Here is a 6,793-nt window from a genome sequence, read left to right on the forward strand (position 1 = left end):
CATTATCATCGTCAATTGTGATGGTAAATGTGAATTGCCTTCACTTAGTTAACCTCTAACCAATGGAAGAAGGTCAAGTGCATACAATCAACTTAAGTTCACAAGTCCTAGTCAACTCATAGTGAGAGACTAGATTTAGTGAAGTTTAAGCTAACCGGCAATCTTCAATCACCAATCAACAAATGACTTTTGATAACTCAAGAGTCTCTAAATAATTAATCCAAGTCAAGAACATAAAAATCTAAATTAAAATTCACCCAAGCATTTTATCAAACACTTGGAAGGCACAAAATAAAAGCATAAAAAAGTAATAAGAGAATGTAAAATCTAAGACCAATAATTGCAAGAAATCAATAATAACAAATGAAAAAAGAAGCAATAAACATGAAATACCTCAAATTGCATTAAAAAAATTGAATCTAACATGAAGAGTTCATAAACTAAATTAGGAAAATAAAGAAATTAACAAGAGAAGATAAACTAAGATGCTAGAATAATAGAATGTAGAAGAGAAACTAAATTAAAGCAAGATAGAAATCTGAATTGGAGAGGAAATAAAACTAAAAGAAACCCTAAACCCTACATCTAAAACCTAAAGCGAGAATGAATGAAAAGTGAATGATTGATTCCTCCCAGCTTCACTCTGCAGCCTCTAATCTGTATTTTTGGGCCTGAAACTGGGTCAAAAGCAGCCCAGAAATTGCCCCAGCATTTTCTCATAAGTGAGGCACGTGACGCTCGTCACGCGTACGCGTCGCTTGCCTGCTGCACCGGTCATGCGTACGCATCGCCCATGCGTACGCGTCGCTGCTAGCTTCTCAAAACTTCAATTTCTTGTGTTCCTTCAACTTTGGCATGCTTCCTTTCTATCCTCTAAGCCATTCCTGCCCTAGAAAACCTGAAATCACTTAACACACATATCACATCATCGAATGGTAATAAGAGAAGATTAAAAATTAGTAAATTTAAGGCCAAAGAAGCATGTTTTCAATCATAGCCCAAATTCGGAAGGATTTATAAAACCATGCAATTTATATGAATAAGTGTAAGAATAGTTGATAAAATTCACTCAATTCAGTACAAAATAAACCATAAAATAGTGGCTCATCAGTTTGCTAGGTTGTGGAGCCAGAGGAGCCTGTGCGTGCGGTAGTAGAAGCGACGGAGGAGGTGGAGGATGTGGGTACACCTGAGTGTCATGGTACTTGATGACAAGTCATCATATACCCATTTTTCAAGCTAATTTTACTTGTTTTGTTAGTCTTTATGCACTTTCTTGCATCCTAAGTAAGTGATTTGGAATGGAAATGCATAACTTCTTTAAATCAAACAACCACCATGAAATTAATGTTAACTCATGAGGTTTAAGCTAAATTTATTTGAATTTTAATTGATTTATAAGCCTCTTGAATTTAGTGATACTTTGAGTGGTTGTTTTGGTTTATTGTAGGTGAAGAAAAGAAAAAAAGGAAAAGCGTGGCCTAAGGAAGTGTGGCCCAAGGAGAAGAAAACGTGGTCAAAGAGAGAAGAAGTGTGGCGCACAAAATGAGGAAGGCAAGCATTGCCCTCCACAAGGGCACACTGCCCTCTAGGAGGGCAACATAAGGGAACAAAGCTTACTAGGCAACTCTGCCCTGCCCACGACAAGGGCAGAGCACAAAATGGTGCCTTGGATTAAAGGAAGGAAAAACCTTGCCCTGCCCTCCACAAGGGCAGTATCGGGCCTTCATGGAAAATAAATCAAAGGAAAAAGGTCACCCATGCATGCCACAAGAGTCGAACACGGAACAAGGAAGAAGCAAGGAACTAGGCTTGATTATGGTGCCAAGAAAGCCAAGTAAAATGAGTAGCGTGCGTTCCAGCCATGTCTCGAACGCGGGACTTCAGTTTGGAAACACTGCCCTGCCCTCCGCGAGGGCAGGGCAGCATTTTGTTGTGGCACGGCCAGCGCACCAATCTGGCGCACCAAGGGCATCATTCGGCAGCACCAGCAGCGCACCAAGGCACCAATCTGGCGCACCAAACTTTTCTGCCCTGCCCTCCGCGAGGGCAGGGCAGCATCCTACAGCGCACACCAACGCACCACGCCCGCACCATAGCCGCACGCACCAAATCCTGCCCTGCCCTCCACAAGGGCAGGGCAGCCTCCTGGAAGCAATCCTTCATGGGCTAAAATTGGATTAAAAATCCAATAAAATTCATTTCTTCACCAAATCAAAAGCCCATCCAAATCCCAAGATCCAAGAATAGAAAGTGTATAAATAGGAGTTAGTTGGATGTAATTAGGACTTTTACTTTCACTTTTACTTTTCACCTTTTACTTGACTTTTGAATTGGGCACTTTCTTGGGAACTTTGAATTTTGCAACTTCTCTTGGTGACTTCACTGAGATTTCAGAGAATTGGGGAGGAGAATTGATCTCTCTTCTTCCTCGTTCTTGCTTGGGCACTTTTACTTTTCTTGTTTTGAGTTTTGGGTGTGAAGAATTGAGGAAATTCTGTCTCAATCTCCATTCAAAATCTCTTTGATTTCATTTCTGCATAATTGAATTCAAACACATTTCCTTTACTGCTTCTTCTTCAATTTCTTGTTAATTGCTTTGTGACCTTGGATCTGGGAAGGCAATTGAGATCTAGGCTTAGCTACCTAGTCTCTGGAGTCCTGAGGTCTCAATTTACTCTTGGTTCTTCTGTGAACCTTTGCTGCATTTAATTTCCTTCTGTTTGAGTTCTAATTGCTTCTAATTAAATTTCTGCTCTATTGATTGTTGCAATTCAATTTCTCTTGCTTAAATTCTGAAATCCCTGTCCTCAAATCCCTTTTACATTCAAGCAATTTATATTCCTTGCAATTAAGTTACTGCAATTTACATTTCTTGCACTTTAAGTTTCAGTCATTTACTTTCTTGTTCTTTAAGATTCTGCAAGTTTACTTTCCTGCTCTTTAATTTACTGCAATTCTCCCCTCTCCCTTTACATTCCAAGCAATTTAGCTTCTGTTAAATACAAACCACTCAACCAAAACTTAATTCGCTTGACTAAATCAACCACTAAACTAAAATTGCTCAATCCTTCAATCCCTGTGGGATCGACCTCACTCATGTGAGTTATTATTACTTGATGCGACCCGGTACACTTGCTGGTGAGTTTTGTGTCGGATCGCTTTCCGCACATCAGTACTGCACATAAGTATATGCCTATGTCTGGTAGTAAGGTTGTACAGGTGGATAATGTGGTGGTTCAGGTAGCGGCTGTGATGTAGTCATCAATCACCCAAAGTCGACCGATGACAGCGCCATTTTGTCCTCGGCAACGGCGCCATTTTGACGAACAAATTTTCTATCGGTAAAGAAATTCACAAAAATAATTGCGTTGTAAGTATAGTTCCTAAACCAACAGAGAATCCTTTCGTACAAAAGTTTGGTTGTCACAAGTAACAAAACTCAATAAAATTTATAACCGAAGTATTTAAACCTCGGGTCGTCTTCTCAAGAAATTGCAGGGAGGTGTGTTTTATTATTGGCTATGGAAAACAATATTTTTGGGTTTTTGAAAGTTTGAACAAGAGAAATAAATTGCAGGAATTAATAAATCAATAGCTAAGAAAACTCTTGGCAAGGTATGAAAATTAGAAGTCCTATCCTAGTTATCCTTATCAATTGTGATGAGAATTGCTCATTGCTCCCACTTAGTCAACCTCTAACTATGAAGGTAAGTCAAGTGGATAAATCAATATGAATTCTCAAGTCCTAGTCAATTCCCAAAGAAAGACTGGAGTTAGTGGAATTCAAGTCAATTAGCAACTTCCAATTATCAATCAACAAAAGAGTTTGATAACTCAAGAGTCTCTAATTACTCAACCAAAGCCAAGAATATAGAAAGCTAAATAAAAATCATATATCTGAAATACCTCAAATTGCATTAATAAAAGAAATCAAATCTAACATGGAAAAGGTTCGTAAGCCAAATTGAAAAGATAAATAACAATTAAAGTAATAGAATAAATAAAAGTAGAAAATAAATTAAAGGAATATTGAACCTGGAATGAAGAAGATGAAATCCTAAATCCTAAGAAAAATCCTAATCCTAAAACCGAAGAGAAAGGAGAGAGCCTCTCTCTCTAAAAACTACATCTAAACCTAAGATTGTGAATTATAAATGTTGTATGAATTGTTCTATTCCCCCACTTTATAGCCTCTAATCTGTATTTTCTGGACCTGAAACTGGGTCAAAAATAGCCCAGAAATCGCCCCCAGCAATTTCTGGTACGTACAGGTCACTGCAAAGTCACGCGGAAGCGTCGTCCACGCGTTAGCGTGGATTGGGTTTTTGCCAAGTCAAGCGTCCGTGTGATCCACGAGTGCGCATCACTTGGATTCAGAGAAACTATGGAAAATTATATATCTTTGTGAAGCCCCAAACGTTAGCTTTCCAACGCAACTGAAACCACATCATTTGGACCTTTGTAGCTCAAGTTATGGTTGATTTAGTACCAAGAGGTCAGGCTGGACAGCTTTAGCAGTTCCTTTAGTTTCTTGTATTCCTTCCACTTTTGCGTGTTTCCTTTCTGTCCTCTAAGCCATTCATGCCCTATAAAGCCTGAAAATACTCAACACACAGATCACGGCATCGAATGGTAAAAGGATAATTAAATTTAACATTTTTAAGGCACAGGAAACATATTTTCACATATATCATAAAATAAGGAAGGAATTGTAAAACCATGCAATTCATATAAATAAGTGGGTGAAGAATTGATAAAATCACTCAATTGAGTGCAAGATAAATCATAAAATAGTGGTTTATCAACCTCCCCACACTTAAACATTAGCATGTTGATGAGCGGATATTTTATACGCTTTTTGGGGGTAATTTCATGTAGATTTTAGCATGTTTTAATTAGTTTTTAGTTAAATATTATTATTTTTTAGGCAAAAATCATATTTCTGGACTTTACTATGAGTGTGTGTATTTTTCTGTGATTTCAGGTATTTTCTGGCTGAAATTGAGGGAGCTGAGCAAAAATCTGACTTAGGCTGAAAAAGGACTGCTGATGCTGTTGGATCCTGACCTCCCTGCACTCGAAATGGATTTTTTGGAGCTACAGGAGTCCAATTGGCGCTCTCTCAACGGCGTTGGAAAGTAGACATCCAGGGCTTTCCAGCAATATATAATAGTCTATACTTTGCGCGAAGATAGACGACGTAACTTGGCGTTGAACGCCAAGTACACGCTGCTGTCTGGAGTTAAACGCCAGAAAAACGTCATGATCCGGAGTTGAACGCCCAAAACACGTCATAACTTGGAGTTCAACTCCAAGAAAAGCCTCTACTCGTGGATAGCTTTAGTCTCAGCCCCAGCACACACCAAGTGGGCCCCAGAAGTGGATTTCTGCACCAATTATCTTAGTTTACTCATATTCTGTAAACCTAGGATACTAGTTTACTATTTAAACAACTTTTAGAGAATTATTCTGTACCTCATGACATTTTCAGATCTGAATTACATACTTTTTGACGGCATGAGTCTCTAAACTCCATTGTTGGGGGTGAGGAGCTCTGCAGCGTCTCGATGATTTAATACAATTCCTTTGTTTTCCATTCAAACACGCTTGTTCTTATCTAAGATGTTCGTTCGCGCTTAATTATGAAGGAGGTGATGATCCGTGACACTCATCACCTTCCTCAATCCATGAACGTGTGCCTGACAACCACCTCTGTTCTACATCAGAATGAATGAATATCTCTTAGATTCCTTAATCAGAATCTTTGTGGTATAAGCCAGATTGATGGCAGCATTCATGAGAATCCGGAAAGTCTAAACCTTGTCTGTGGTATTCCGAGTAGGATTCTGGGATTGAATGACTGTGACGAGCTTCAAACTCCTGAAGGCTGGGCGTTAGTGACAGACGCAAAAGAATCAATGGATTCTATTCCAACCTGATTGAGAACCGACAGATGATTAGCCGTGCTGTGACAGAGCATAGGAACGTTTTCACTGAGAGGATGGGAAGTAGCCACTGACAACGGTGACACCCTACATAGAGCCTGCCATGGAAGGAGCCTTGCGTGTGTTGAAGGATTTCAAGGAAGAGTTGAAGTCAAAGGACAAAGCATCTCCAAAACTCCAACATATTCCCCATTACTGCACAACAAGTAACGTTATTATTCTCTATTATTTTTCTTACAATTTTAAATACTTTGACTTCTTACAATTAAATCCAAATAACCTTGTTGACCTCCTAACTAAGATTAATAAAATAAACATTGATTGCTTCAAACCAATAATCTCCGTGGGATCGACCCTTACTCACGTAAGGTATTACTTGGACGACCCAGTGCACTTGCTGGTTAGTTGTGCGAATCACAAATTCGTGCATCAAGTTTTTGGCGTCGTTGCCGGGGATTATTGAGTTTGAACAATTGAAGGCTTATTTTATTTCTTAGATTAGGAATAATTTATTTTTGTTGTTATAGAGTCATCAAATTTTGATAGGATAGTTTCTTTTCAAAAATATTATTTTTCTTAATTAATTGTTAATTTTTCGTGAGTTTAGTGTCTTATTCTAAGTTTGGTGTTAATTGCATATTTTATATCTTCTCTAAAATTCTCGTGTTAGTGTTCTTGGTTCTTCCTTGATCTTCAAGTTGTTCTTGATAATTGGTTATACCCTTTGGAACCTTTTTCAAAAATAATTTTTCTTGGATTGAATCTTGTGCCAAACTCTAAGTTTGGTGTTTTCTTGTTAATCTTTTTATAATTTTCGAAAATTCTATTAAAGTTTTCTAAAAATT

This window comes from Arachis stenosperma, chromosome 2, assembly GCF_014773155.1.
Source record: "Arachis stenosperma cultivar V10309 chromosome 2, arast.V10309.gnm1.PFL2, whole genome shotgun sequence".
In the NCBI taxonomy this organism is placed as follows: domain Eukaryota; kingdom Viridiplantae; phylum Streptophyta; class Magnoliopsida; order Fabales; family Fabaceae; genus Arachis; species Arachis stenosperma.